The following is a 15,657-nucleotide window of genomic DNA, read 5'->3' as shown; positions in this document are numbered from 1 at the left end:
AGTAATTTACTGATGTGGAAAATAAGAAATTTACTCTTACTCTTACTTTTACTTAAAGTAAATTTAAAAGCATTTACTTTTGGATACTTAAGTACCTTTAAAAGCAAGTACTTTTCTACTCTTACTCGAGTAATATTTTGACTGAGCTACTTTTACTTGTAACAGAGTAAATTTTGACCAGTAGTATTTGTACTCTTACTCAAGTACTGGGGTCGAGTACTCTGTCCACCTCTGTATATATATATATATATATATATATATATATATATATATATATATATATATATATATATATATATATATATATATATATATATATATATATATATATATATCTTCCAGTTGACACTTTCTGATGACATCTGACATTTGAAATGGGAGGTTGCACTGCAGACCTCTGCTGGGAGCTTTGCAGCACCTCCTCTATCTGGTTCTGCATGGTTCTGCATGGTTCAGCATGGTTCTGCATGGTTCTGCATGGTTCTGCATGGTTATGCATGGTTCTGCATGGTTCTGCATGGTTCTCCATGGTTCAGCATGGTTCTGCATGGTTCTCCATGGTTCAGCATGGTTCTACATGGTTCTACATGGTTCAGCATGGTTCTGCATGGTTCTCCATGGTTCAGCATGGTTCTACATGGTTCTACATGGTTCTGCATGGTTCTGCATGGTTCTCCATGGTTCTCCATGGTTCTACATGGTTCAGCATGGTTCTACATGGTTCTACATGGTTCAGCATGGTTCTGCATGGTTCAGCATGGTTCGGCACGGACCCTGCTTAATCGGACTTCCACACATTTTCTTTTTAACATTGACATTAAGCATTTCAAATTTTGTTTCTGTGGAGACATTAGAAATTGGGATGGATTGACAGCATTGATCAGACTGAATGTGAGGTAACCAATGTGAGTTAACATCACAGGTTTGCATGAACTAAGCCCAGCTGAAACAGCAAAAGTGTAACTAAGCTAATGTGGGTGTGTTCCAGCCACCTTCCAGGCATAGTCAGTATGACCATTTTAAACATGGTGCCCTACAGTGATTCTGACATCACAGGCACATCACAGGTAACTACGTTTTCAGAACAAGTGATATATACAAGTGGCATAGATTATCTAATATCCAAATGTGCCAATCCATTTCTTTACTCATGTCTGTTGACTTTTCTTTATTTTTTGTCTTCTGAAAACAAACAGCTTGTCATTGATTTTGACAAGTGCATATATATGCCTGGGCAGCACTTTTTTCATGTGTTTATGATTAGCAAAACCTCCCAAGAAATTGGTGTGATGTATGTATCCCACAATTACATTCCGGTGCCTCACGAATGAAAACAAAATCCAAATTGGCCACTAGATGTCAGTACCTGACAGAAAATATCTTTGTGACTGCATAGTATTACCGACCTTTAAGATCAGAGGGGTATTCCAGGAAGCGGGTTTAGTGAAAATCCTGAGTTTGTTAAGCCTGAGATGAGGGAAATCCGGAGTTTTCAGTTCCAGAAAGCGAGTTAACTCAAACTCTGAGTCAGTTACTATGGCAACTGAGCCTCTGAACCTAACCTGCTCGCTAGCAGGTTTACTTCAATAAAGCCTGAGTTTCTCTCTGTCTCCTGCCTCAGTAGTGTCAATTCAGCCAATGGGCCTTTACGCAATACACATCCGTTTTCTGCACCACGGACAGCAAGCGGCAGAGTTAGAGAGCAGAAAAAGTATCCGACAAACGTAACGTATTTTATTCACTATGTCAGTGCAACAATATCACAGGGACATCCGAGTTTAACTTCAAACAGTTAAAGTCCAAATGCAAAAAGGAGAGGGAGGGAGCAGAAGAGAGATAAAAAAAGGCAAATATTTCCCTTAAACAGATTTATAAGAGGGTAGGGTGATTTGATATCTTACCTTAAAATGAACTTGCATAATTAATCCATCAGTGGCTAGAGCCTCGTTAATATCTTCTGCTGCTGGGGCAACATTGGACTCATCACTTGCCTTCTTTCTTTTTTTTTTTTAAATTGTGTGGTTGTCTGCTTCCTTTACATTTTTGTAAGTTAGTAACACTGCAGATCAAAAACCAGATTGATAGCGACCACTGTCATCAGGGACTCTGGGACATCACATTTCCAGATATGAGGGGGGTACAAGTGTTGGGAAAGATAATACCTAGTGAAATCCATCATGTTGTTCTGATATGCATTTGTAGTTATTTTATATGTATTAAGTAATAGAATAAATCAATACAAATAGACACAGAGTAATTCCATAAATGTATAAAAAAAATTAAAAAAACATTTACATTTTCTCCTGAAGCAGAGGTGTGGCGACTGCCCCTGATCTAAATGACAATAAAATGTAATTCAATACCATTCCACCACTGTTTTCATCTGTAATATTATAAGACAATGTGCTTAAATTAGTAAATAACTGAAAAGACCCCCCTTTGTGTTATAAACATGTTTTAACAATTTTATAAATTAGTAAATAACTGAAAAGACCCCCCCCCCTTTGTGTTATAAACATGTTATGAAAATATTATAAATTAGTAAATAACTGAAAAGACCCCCTCTTTGTGTTATAAACATGCAATAAATGTGTTATAAAAATTTTATAAATTAGTAAATAACTGAAAAGACCCCCCCCCTTTGTGTTATAAACATGTTATAAAAATATAAATTAGTAAATAACTGAAAAGACCCCCCTTTGTGTTATAAACATGTTATAAAAATATTATGAATTAGTAAATAACTGAAAAGACCCCCCCCCCTTTGTGTTATAAACATGTTATAAAAATATTATGAATTAGTAAATAACTGAAAAGACCCCCCCCCCCTTTGTGTTATAAACATGTTATGAAAATATTATAAATTAGTAAACATGTTATGAAAATATTATAAATTAGTGAATAACTGAAAAGACCCCCCCTTTGTGTTATAAACATGTTATAAAAATATTATAAATTAGTAAATAACTGAAAAGACCCCCCCCTTTGTGTTATAAACATGTTATGAAAATATTATAAATTAGTAAACATGTTATGAAAATATTATAAATTAGTGAATAACTGAAAAGACCCCCCCCTTTGTGTTATAAACATGTTATAAAAATATTATAAATTAGTAAATAACTGAAAAGACCCCCCCCTTTGTGTTATAAACATGTTATGAAAATATTATAAATTAGTAAATAACTGAAAAGACCCCCCCTTTGTGTTATAAACATGTAATAAATGTGTTATAAATTAGTAAATAACTGAAAAGACCCCCCCTTTGTGTTATGAACATGTTATGAAAATATTATAAATTAGTAAACATGTTATGAAAATATTATAAATTAGTAAATAACTGAAAAGACCCCCCCCCTTTGTGTTATAAACATGTAATAAATGTGTTATAAATTAGTAAATAACTGAAAAGACCCCCCTTTGTGTTATAAACATGTTATGAAAATATTATAAATTAGTAAATAACTGAAAAGACCCCCCCCCTTTGTGTTATAAACATGTTATAAAAATTTTATAAATTAGTAAATAACTGAAAAGACCCCCCCCCCTTTGTGTTATAAACATGTAATAAAAATATTATGAATTAATAAATAACTGAAAAGACCCCCCCTTTGTGTTATAAACATGTAATAAAAATATTATAAATTAGTAAATAACTGAAAAGACCCCCCCTTTGTGTTATAAACATGTTATGAAAATATTATAAATTAGTAAATAACTGAAAAGACCCCCCCCCCCCCTTTGTGTTATAAGCATGTAATAAATGTGTTATAAATTAGTAAATAATTGAAAAGACCCCCCCTTTGTGTTATAAACATGTTATGAAAATATTATAAATTAGTGAATAACTGAAAAGACGCCCCCCTTTGTGTTATAAACATGTTATGAAAATATTATAAATTAGTAAATAACTGAAAAGACCCCCCCCCCCTTTGTGTTATAAACATGTTGTGAAAATATTATAAATTAGTGAATAACTGAAAAGACACCCCCCTTTGTGTTATAAACATGTAATAAATGTGTTATAAATTAGTAAATAACTGAACCCCCCCCCCCCCCCTTTGTGTTATAAAGATGTTATGAAAATATTATAAATTAGTAAATAACTGAAAAGACCCCCCCTTTGTGTTATAAGCATGTTATGAAAATATTATAAATTAGTGAATAACTGAAAAGACCCCCCTTTGTGTTATAAACATGTTATGAAAATATTATAAATTAGTAAATAACTGAAAAGACCCCCCCCCCATGTTATAAACATGTAATAAATGTGTTATAAATCAGTAAATAACTGAAAAGACCCCCCCTTTGTGTTATAAGCATTTTATGAAAATATAATGAATTAGTGAATACCTGAAAAGACCCCCCCCCCCCTTTGTGGTATAAACATGTAATAAATGTGTTATAAATTAGTAAATAACTGAAAAGACCCCCCCCCTTTGTGTTATAAACATGTTATGAAAATATTATAAATTTGTAAATAACTTAAAAGACCCCCCCTTTGTGTTATAAGCATGTTATGAAAATATTATAAATTTGTAAATAACTGAAAAGAAAAAAGTGTTTCTTATTATGCGCCTGTTCTGCAGTTGGCTCTAGCGTGTCATACCCCGGCAGGTGTTGTGCCGTATTCAGCACCCCTGCCGTGAAAAGCACCCCCTCGTCGACATATATTACCCACAGATCTCTTATTCACAAGTAAATGTCAAAAAGGACTCAATGCTCATGTTTAATTTACTACAAATGACAACGTACACACAATGACAAAATTGATATTCTCATTCCGTGTCACGTTCTGTTTAGCGTCCAGTTTTGTGTTAATGATTCATGTTTAAATGCGCTCATGGATTCCACAATAGTCATACTTTCCCACAATCACAGTCACAGATAACAAAAATCGGGTAAATGGTTATTGATGCCATTAATTAATAGCCTGCTTACTGTGTTGTCTTCCATAATATTTGTAAATATGTATAATATAAACTCCTAAGTATGTTTGTGTGAGTGTGTATATATAAATATATTGAAGTGTCAGTGTGTTGTTTTTTTTCTTGGTCTACTTATCATTGAATATACGAGGGGGTGCTTTCTTTTCACGGCAGGGGTGCTGAATACGGCACAACAATTTGCCTCTTCCACTAATATCTAATATCTCTAACTCCAACTCGTCAAATTTCATTTTGCGCTTGCGACTATATCCTGCTTTCCATCCAGACTCTCCATGGCGCAAAGTTTGCGCCGCAAACCGTAAGACGCGCAACACCTCATTTAAATACTGCGGTTATCAATTGCGCACGCAATCTTAGTTGATCACCCGCAAAACACACGTGCAAACTTTTTCAGTGCACACGCAATTTAGTACTCTTTATTTAGGATCTTAGTAAATCGGGCCCTATGAGTACAAAACCAAGTTTATGATAAATGCAAACCTTTTTCTTTTCCCATTATGCTGTAATCTGTATGTCTCATCAATGCTCAAAGGGGTTATTCTGGTGGAGAAAAATGTTGGTTGGTGGAACTTTTCTCTCTTTATGACTCCATGTAAAAATCCCCAAGGCTTCTGCAGAAGAACAGAGGCAGCGGTGCGCCACTGCCACCCAGTGGTCAGTTTTGAGAATGCAGACAGTCAGTGGTTTGAAGGGGAGGCTCTTTCTATTGGAGATCAAATATAATCGTAAAAGACAAACATTAAAGTTTGTCTTTTACATTTGTAAAAGACAAACATCAAGTTATTGACCATTAGTGCTACCCTTGTAGGTTAAGATCTGGGAAATGTGGGGGGTATGATAATGAGGCTCTGTGCTAATTGGCTCCCTGAATGACGTGTAGCAGGGGAGGAGAATAAACCTCGCTCCGCCAGAGCAGCCCGAGCCTGTAAATTATCACAACACTGAATTTTCACAAATGGAAACTTTATTGTTAAAAAAATAAAATATGAGTTGTATATAAATAACATATAAGTAAGACATGCTGATCACACTTCACAACGACGTACGGGGAAATGTGTCCACTTCAATCCAACATCTATTAGAAACAATGTAAAATACAAGTTTGCTGTAGAAGTGTAAATGCACATTTCATAAAAATATCACTTGCAGACCAGAAATGAACAAATTTAACATCAAAATCTAACTGCTTTGACTAGAAATACACAAAATATTCATATTTGATCAACTGCAAACAATATATGTTTTCATGTTTTTGTGGTTAATGACTGTAATCCATTGAAAATAAAAGTTTTGCAGTAGCACATTTATTATAAACTGTCTATACACTATAAAATGTTTGTAAGTAGAGATCAAGGGAGTTTCAGCTATGCTACAGATAGGTAAAACAAGAACTTCACACATTCAACTTTTAATACCATCAGCAACATATAAATCTGTACCTTTACATCATAAATCATGACAAAACAGATGCACTGATAGTACGGAGAATTCAATCTGATGACACAGGAATAATATCTGGTTAAGAAAGGTTGAGAATATCAACTGACCTATTGTTGTTGTTTTTTTATGATAAAAGATCTTGTGACTCCGTTCACATAACCATATTTTGTGAAAATATCTTTTAAAAATAGGGATGTAATATAATAAGCAAAAATGGTTGTCATTTTCTGCCATTTGCAGATTAAAAGGGAGATGACACAAAATAAACTAAACGTTTAGTCTGCAGTGCTTCCATGAACAATAACCATGTCATCATATGTGCAGCAATTAAATAATTAATAGCAGACATCTAATTAAAAGACAAAAGCAGTTGAATTTTGATACATTTAGCTTAAAGTCAAAAAGAAGGTGATTAAAGCAGTCATCTATCATCATTTATAGACTGTATCTATAAATGGATGAATTTCAGGGCTATCTAACTCATGGGTTTGAACTTAACTGAAAGCATGCTACCAGCAGGGATGGGCCTGAACAAAGAAGGTACTGGAAAACCTAAAAGAAGCTATTCTGCTCTTAACTTTGTCAGGTGGGAGTCTCAGGACACTAACTGAGATCATAAGATGACGCTACAACTGCCAAAGAGCTGACAGGACACAAAACAGCCAGTGCAAACTAGTTACCACATGAGTCAGCAGGGAAAAAAATGCAGGTACATTTATGTACCAGGGAAAGTTAAAGGCAGAAAATGAAATATCATGATGCAGACAAAATTTCACTCATTTTCAACAGCAGTTCTTACTCCATGTAGGGTCACAGGGGACAGGAGCCCATCCCAACTGCCAGCAGGGCAAGATGTGGGACATTTTTTGTCACATTATCACAACTACACACAAAAAAAGGTTGTTTGTCACCTGTCTGTTCATATGTTAACAAAAAAAGGTATTGTTGTTGATTAGTCTAATTTCAATCATAAGTAAGTTTTGTATGTTTGAAGAAATCACCACCAAACTTTCAGCCAACATCTGAATGCACGAACCGATCTCTGTTATTTAAAAAGAGTGTGTTGGTTGCACTACTGCACTCAGGATACTCTGTCAGGACCTGCAGCCTTAGGATCATTTCAGGCCTCGGCTCCACCTCGGCCAGGGTGTACTCCAGGGAATACAACGTCCGATTCAGGCATTTGCACTGGCTCCTGGGAAAAATGTTTATACTTTATGATTATACTATATGTTTAAACCTTTTATTTAAAAAAATAGCCTACTTGTCTTAAGAAAAAACATACAGGTTGTTCAAGATGTCAATTCTAAGACCTAGAAATGAATCTGTTGATTTCTACACAGATCGACTCCAAGGATGTGCAGGTCTCAACACACGTCAGATGTGTACCATCTGCATTTCACGCAGGACTCTGACACCCATGAGGTCCCATCACATTCAGACCCCCAAACTCATGAACATGTGTCGAGCTGAGACTACTTTCAGGGTCACTGTAGCAATATCACCTCTGGCCACCAGGGGGCAGCTAGAGCCGCTGTGTTGACAAAAGCTCTGACAGGACTGTGATCAGGACCGGAGGCTGTCTGGGACAACTTATAATACTTATTTTCCCCACTTTTTTTCACACAAAACTTTATTTATCATATACACAGTTTACATAAATGTATTGTCTTCAATGTACAAGTATTTTAATGTGCAAAGTTTGCAAATTGAAGGTCTTCAACATCAAACTGAATATACCTTGCTAGGGGGATCAGGGCTTTACAAGAAAATGCCAAAATATTACAAATATTCCGTTTTTATTGCCTTTTGATTGAGAGAAAAACTTAATTGAGTCGATGTAGTGCTTAACCTCACTGTGAAAAGTTTTGTGTGAACTTACATTTGTAAATGTGGAATTTCCCCGGAAGAATGATGAGTATAATAAAGAGTGTTTCATTAGGTTTTGTTTTATTTCTGTTAGAGTCAGAGAGACCAAACAGCACGTCCCTCCAAAACAAAAAATATTTTTCAATGTTTCTAGTAATAAAACTACAAATATTGATCCAAAGGTTTTGAACAACAGGACAGTGCTAAAACAAATGAGTTTAACTGTTTCAACATTCATAAAACAGAAAGTGCATTTCACATCAATGTCTCTTTTAAAGACAGGCAAAACCTATGAATTATTTTAAACAAGATTTCTCTAACTTTGTTGGTCAGCATGTATCAGTCGGGTAAGAGCCAAGCGTTTTTCCTGTCAATGTGTTCCACATATTTATGCCAGTATAAACAACATATGGCAATGTGATGACATCTGATTGAAACAGAGATCTAATCAGTTTATTGTTGAAGGGTAAACAGATCTTACCAAGTGAAGTGTCAGTCAGAGATAACAGGGTCGGGTTTCCACTCTTGCGTGAGCTCTACATAGCACGCACCAGAAGAGATTGCTCCTAAGAATTTTGCATAATCTCCAGGTGAAACAGGGATATTGTATTCTTCTAGAAACTCATTATAGAAGTAGAGACGACCAGCCCTGTTAAATATTTGACCAACGAATATGTTATCAAACCAGTATCCAACGAATAGAGATTTATGTTTAAACAGACACCAAGAGGACGGCCTGGCAGGGAAATAACAACATTTTTATCTGAATTTGATCAATTTTGTAGTGTGACATTCCATGTAGAGGACCCACCATCGGATACATCATTGCAGTGGCAGGGAAACAATGCAAACATCTTGGGATTAACAGTTTTTCCCATTAATTTGCCATAAAATGTAATCTGATATTGATCTAATTCACAATAACATATATAATCTACAATTGTAGAAAAAGAGCACATTTAGGGTTTCAGGATCTTGCTGAGAGACTGTGGCAGGGCTTGATCTGATAATCTTGTTGGGGAATAACCTACTGCACCAGCAGACAGAGGAATTTAAAGGGGACCTATTATGGCATCTAATACCTATTTTAAACAGGCCTTGAATGTCTTAAAAACAAGCTTTTGATTGTTTTTGCTAAATAAATTAGAAATTCAGCCTCTAAACCATGTCTTTATCTTCCCATTCTCTAACCTCATTATCTATGCGGGATTCTGAGTGGGCAGGGAGTAGGGATGGGAATCGAGAACCGGTTCTTGTTGAGAACCGGTTCCCAGTGTTTCAATTCCTTGGAATCGTTTGCCTTTTTTGCAAACGATTCCCTTATCGATTCCGGTGGGCGCGAATGACGTCACCACGCATGTTGCGTAGTTATGCAATGTGCGCATTCGTGCCCAGCAGGAAAAGATGGGGACAAAGCGGCATAAACACTCGAAAGTTTGGTTACATTTTACCAAAAAGGATGACAACAGGGCGACAATACTTGCAATGTGGACATTTCAACAAGGGGAGGAAACTGTTAGGGCTCGGCCGGCTGCTTTCCTCCGCAACCCGTGGAGTCGGCCGGCGTGTGGCAGGAAAGCCTGAATTATGGTTCTGCGTTAAATCGACGCAGAGCTTACGCCATAGGGTACGGCGTAGCCTACAGCGTAGCCTACGACGTAGGGCGCGCATCGCCGCGTACCCTACGCCGTAAGCCCGGCCGCAGACGCGGGCAGGTGCACCCGCCCCCACGAAAGCGGCCCTCCAGAACCAGAGTCTATTAGACTGTCCTAACTGGCCGCGAGCGACGCAGCCCTGCAACTTTGAGCTGAACATTTGTCGGACACCCTGCTTCTATTTTCTTCCTGTCACTGGCATTGAAAGCATGTTGAAAGCGCTGTAGGAAACGGTCATGGATGAGGAATCCAGTTAGTTGAAATGAGAAGTTATCTTTATGATACCTCCTCATTTCACTACAAAAACCTCCGCCGACATGCAGGAGGTGCAAAAACATCACCGGTACCAGCTGCTTGCCCACAAGCGTGGACTCTCAAATTCATTGGATGAATTTGACGAGGATTTATCCTTGAAACCAGTGGAAACATATCAGATAGGTCACACAGACAGTGCTGTGACTCAAGCACTGGAGACAATAGGAAGTGGCAAGTGTTTCATTTCTGCAGACTGTTGTGGACTCCCATATTCACACTGTTACGGTGATGCCTCCGGACTGTGGGCACTTCGGAAACGTCACAAGTATGAGCTGCTTGCCCGCTACAGAGGGATCTCTGAGTTACTGTAATAAACCAGAAGGAAGATGGCTCCAAGACTAAAGGTGACACCAGGTCTTGTCAGTTTGATGCCACAGAGGATTTGCTGGTGAATGTGTTCAGCAAGATGGTCTTTAATGTTTTACAACACAGAAAGACACGCTCAATATCCAGCAAGGATTCCTCAGGACTGTGGGCCCTTCGTAAAAACCGCAGGTACAAGCTGCTTGCTCACTACAGAGGAATCTCTGAACCCATCAACAGAGACAAAGAGCAGAAAGAGACAAAAAGCAGTACCACTGATGATCCAAAGACATTAAGGAAGCTCATAATTCGCCGCTGTGGCAATAACCAAAGCTCGTTGCTACAGAAGCATCCCTCTGGTTTGTGGGAACTGCATGCATCTCGCTGGGAACAGAAATACGACAAGATGGCACGTGGCAGCAAAAGCAACGTTTGGTGTCGTTTGGGGCCACGGATACCTGAACAATAAAAGAGTCAGGCGGAGGAAGGGAGGATGACTTCATCCCCAAAATCAGAGATATAAACCTGAAAAGAACATTTTTCTAAATAAAAAAGCAAATGTTATGTGAAGTTCTATTGTGTTTCCTTTAACTTATTCAATTATAATTATTACATTTTAAACCCAAATTCGACTTTGTTCCAAGTGACAGCTGGAATATATCCTATTATCCCATCCTATTTAATGTGCTGCTATGAGCCAAAATTTAACAATCTATCAGTATTTTAGGACAGGATTAAAGTCAATTTCTCCCCAAACTGATTACACTGATACACAGCAGATTTATTTATTTTTTATTACAGTCACTTACAAATCCATGAATGATAATATCTCAATGTTCCATTCTCAGTATCAATAATAAAAGGAAAACTATCCAGGTAATGTCTGACATGAATATAAATGACAACACAAAATACCAAAGAAGACCAAAATGTGCAAAGTTAATCGTTTATTCAACTATGCGCTTCTTATGCATCTTTTACTTTATTAGTTTTACAGTCAGCTTACAGGGTTTCTTAAATGGACGAGAGAAAGCCCAATGATTTTACCCTCAACTGCTGCAGACATGTGGACAATGTAACTCACTCATGTAATATGTAAGTCCCGGTTTGTGAAAAACTATTTGCACCCCCTGACTTAATAGCCTCAAAAACCTTAAGAAATTCTTGTCTTTATCACGCCACTATTCTAAACAACATCCCTTAGTTTTAATGTGTGGATTCATTTCTGAACCCATAAGAGTCCAGACACAATTCTACTTGAGGAAAACATATGTGGTCATAACAGAGATGAAGGAGGCTATATCTGTGTCAGGAACCTCCCAGGACATTAGAAGCAGTGTGACACCTGTGTCACCATGGGTCCCCGTGTGAGTGTTTCAACCAGTTTATATTAAAGGTGTTATTTAAAGTACAGAAATCTAGAAAATGTAGTCCACCTTAAACTGATGTTAATATTAAACATTGTTTTTAGTATAATTCTGCCAGATGGAAAGGGAGTGGCAGTATGATGCAAAGACGAGAGAAGAAAGGAGCAGGTGATAGAGAGAGAAGGGAAAGCTCCAGCAGAAAGTGAAGAGAGGTAGGTGAACTCTGTTAAATGTTAGTTTGTCACATATTTAAATACAAAAACATTAGGTATGAGTTGTTATGTTATTGATGACACATCCATTTGGAAAGAAGCTTAAAATGATGGCGGTGTGAAATCATTATCTGTATGTAAGGGCGTCCAGTACACAATCAAGCAAAAAACAATTGTCCAAAAAAGGTTTTTGGTGGTGGTTCCTGAACTCATATTTAGTGATGTCGGCTAAACTCCGGATGTCCTTAACTGTTGGCAATTAATTTAAACGTGTTATGGAGCCACCTTGTGGATAAACGGGATCATTACCGTTTATGAGGAAACATTCACTTTTTGCAATTACATCAGGTGCTTAAAACTACAAAACTGTGTGTATGTGTTGGTGGGGGGGATACATATCAGCACAGACTGAAACCAAATGAGACCAAGCTTGACTGTAGGCCTACATGTAATATTTACTCCATGTCCTCATCCAAATGTTGTGCTGACTTCACGCACACACCTCTGCACTCTGAACAGGCTAGGGAGCAATCAAGTCCTTGACGACGGCATTTGCAATGCATAGTGCCACAACCTGACTTGCAATTACAGCGCATAAGCTCCAACAACGATTGAGGAGCAGGGTTCTGGTCTGAATGGACAGGAATGAGGAATGAATCTTGGATATTCCAGCCCCATTCCTCCGGTGGTAGTGAGTTTCCCATCCATTCCTGGACTTGATGGTACACTCTGAAGCTGTGAAACCTGGCAGAGGAAGATGTTGGTGGCAAGTTGCGAGGGTGGACAGCTGTTTTGCTGTCAGTCACCTTAGCGTAGAAACGTTTCAGCCTGAGGTCATTAAGAGAATCTGTCTCTCCACCTTTGTATATTAGCATAATTGCCCTTTCCCCTGCATCAGCAATTTCATCTTTGGTAGCAAATTGTTGTTGAAAAATGCTGGCCTGTACTCTGAATGAGTCGTTTTCTTGACTCAGACGCAAAGATACCCCTTTCCCAACTCCAAACACTCTGGATGTTGTATCACAGCCAAGCATGGCATGTGCAAATAAGATGTTGTTGCAAACATCCTCACCCAACACATCTCTTGCATGCCCAATGTTCAAAAACCTGCTTCTTGGCGAAGGCAACTTCCTGGGTTCAGACATGAAGTACAGCTCTCCTTGCTGATAGAAGTGTAGCAGAATAATGAGGAGGTCAGTGTCATCTCCCACAAGGACAGTTCTTTGTTTCAATGCTGCTGTCACTGCTGTTTGAACTATAAGCACATCTGCATCTCCATGAGCATTGTGAACATCAAACCCTGCAAGTTTTAGTCCTTCCCCCAACAGGTTTATGAAACATTGTTTGTTGTCATTGTTTGACAGAAATTCCTCCTTTTTCAAACTCAGTGACATGGTTGATGTGAATGAAACCTTCCGGCCAGTCTTTGGATTCCTCCTTCTGTGAGCACCATCTTTCGTAGATGGCTGGCTGCTGTACCCATCAAACACGATCACCGCTGATTGTCCATAATGTTTTTTGAATGTAAACGATGTAAGTTTCTACTATTGCCCCGTATGTCTTTCCTATCTCCCAGGGTATTCGGTGGAGGAGGGCCCCTCCATCTAAGACATACAGGATGTCTCTTTCTGGTACATCATCATGCGGCACAGCGTTCCATATTGCTTTTGCGATTTGGGGTTTGTTCGCTGGGAGAAGCACTGTTTTTGTCTCAAAGAGGGCAGGTGGATACCCGCAGAGCTCATACTTGAAGGCTTCAGCTAAATTGTCTGCCTGTGTCCCAGCAATCACTAGTCTCTGAAACAAAAGCTGTGGATCAATATGGACTACTTCTTCATTGTTGAGTTTGACTGTGGATTTGGAGTCCATGGTGACTGCATGTGCTTTCCTCTTGAATGTATATTCTGTCACCTTTTTACCTACCATGTCTTTTAAGACCCCTTTTCCGACTTCTTTTGAATGGTCCACATTCACTGCATCATGGGCTGTCACACCAGTGATTAAATGTTGAAGGTGTTCATACCCAGCAAATGGACTTTGTGACTCTAACAATTCATCAGATGTGACAAAAATATTCCTTTTTCGCTTGTATACAGGCCAAGGGTGAAGGGTGAGATTTGCTAACCTTAGCCAACACATTTATAAAAAACATTTCAATGATACACATTTGAATAGTAATTTCAGCAATTTATTTCTATTAATTATTTTACAATTGTATTTATATATCACTCCTGAAATTCTTTCCAACAGCTCAAATTCAAACTGCTGGTAGATGTTACTGTTGTTAGCTAGCAAATGTTAGCTAACTGCTAGCTAACTGCTAGCTGACTGCTAGCTAACATAAAGAGTAACCTAAGCTGGAAAAATGAAAACTGGTTATGATTATAAATATGTTTTATAGTACTGAGTGGTAGAAGTAAAGAAATGTCTGACTTACAGGAGGTCAGCCCCCAACGACAGTCTCTGCCAGATTCACACACACGCACCCTGCCCGCGCGTCGTGTGCCACTGATGGGGGTCAGTGGGGGGTCATGTCATGGTAGACACTAAACATATCTCTCAGGAACAATCTTAGATGCAGATACACCTATTTTAGATGCAGATACAACCATTGGAGCAGTCTAGCACAAACTTTGAGTGTAAATTTTGTAAAAAAAAAAATTAGGTGTTGGGCTAGTAATACCCAAAAGGGTATATGAGGTATATGATATTAGAACAGGGTCTGAAAATTATTATATTGGTATTAGTATTATTGGAGAGATAGACCCCAAAAACTTAGGAAAATACACTACACATGTCAAATAGGTGTACAAAGACCCTTCTATATTAACAGAATTTTACCCAGACCAGGTCACTTTAACATGTTGAAATGTTGCTTTTGACATTGAAAAAAAAGTATGTTCCACTAAATCTGTGAAGGTATACTTTTAATATATGATGCAGGAGGGTATTTGGACCAATAAAAAACTATGAAACATTACTATTGCAATTTCTCCTGGTTTGGGCCCTTTTTTGAGTTAGATTGACTGGACTATAGCGGATCTATCAGGACTCAGACCGTTGCTAAGCGACATTTATAAGGCTTTCATCGGAAAGCTGTAGCGCCGTGGCGCGTCACGTGATTTTTCTTACTATTCTTTTTACGTACTTAATTATTTATATTTATACATTTTTATTTGCAAAAAAACAAGCCTGTAGTTTTTTTTGTTAGTATAGCTTTATCACTTTGCTTCCGTGTTAAAAAAGAAGACCTCTGTTCAGAGGTCTAGTGACGGCAGAGGTGTGACGTCACTCAGGTGGTGACGCATGTCAGAGATTCTAATTAAGCCAGTTGTCGCCCGATTTTTGTTCACAAGTCAGAGTGACAACAGAAGTAGCAGATCGCTACTGTTCCCCGTGATAGATTTAGCAGAAAAATTGTGGTTAACGCACTTTTATTCTAACAAAATGTACAACAATAATCAAGCCGACCCACTTTTTGACGTACGGTGTGGCGACATTCTCTAGTGAATCCTGCAATTACCACATTGAATCGTTCCTGGGTCAA

The sequence above is a fragment of the Cololabis saira genome, chromosome 15 (assembly GCF_033807715.1).
Source record: "Cololabis saira isolate AMF1-May2022 chromosome 15, fColSai1.1, whole genome shotgun sequence".
Lineage (NCBI taxonomy): Eukaryota > Metazoa > Chordata > Actinopteri > Beloniformes > Belonidae > Cololabis > Cololabis saira.
This window is presented reverse-complemented; position numbering follows the sequence as displayed.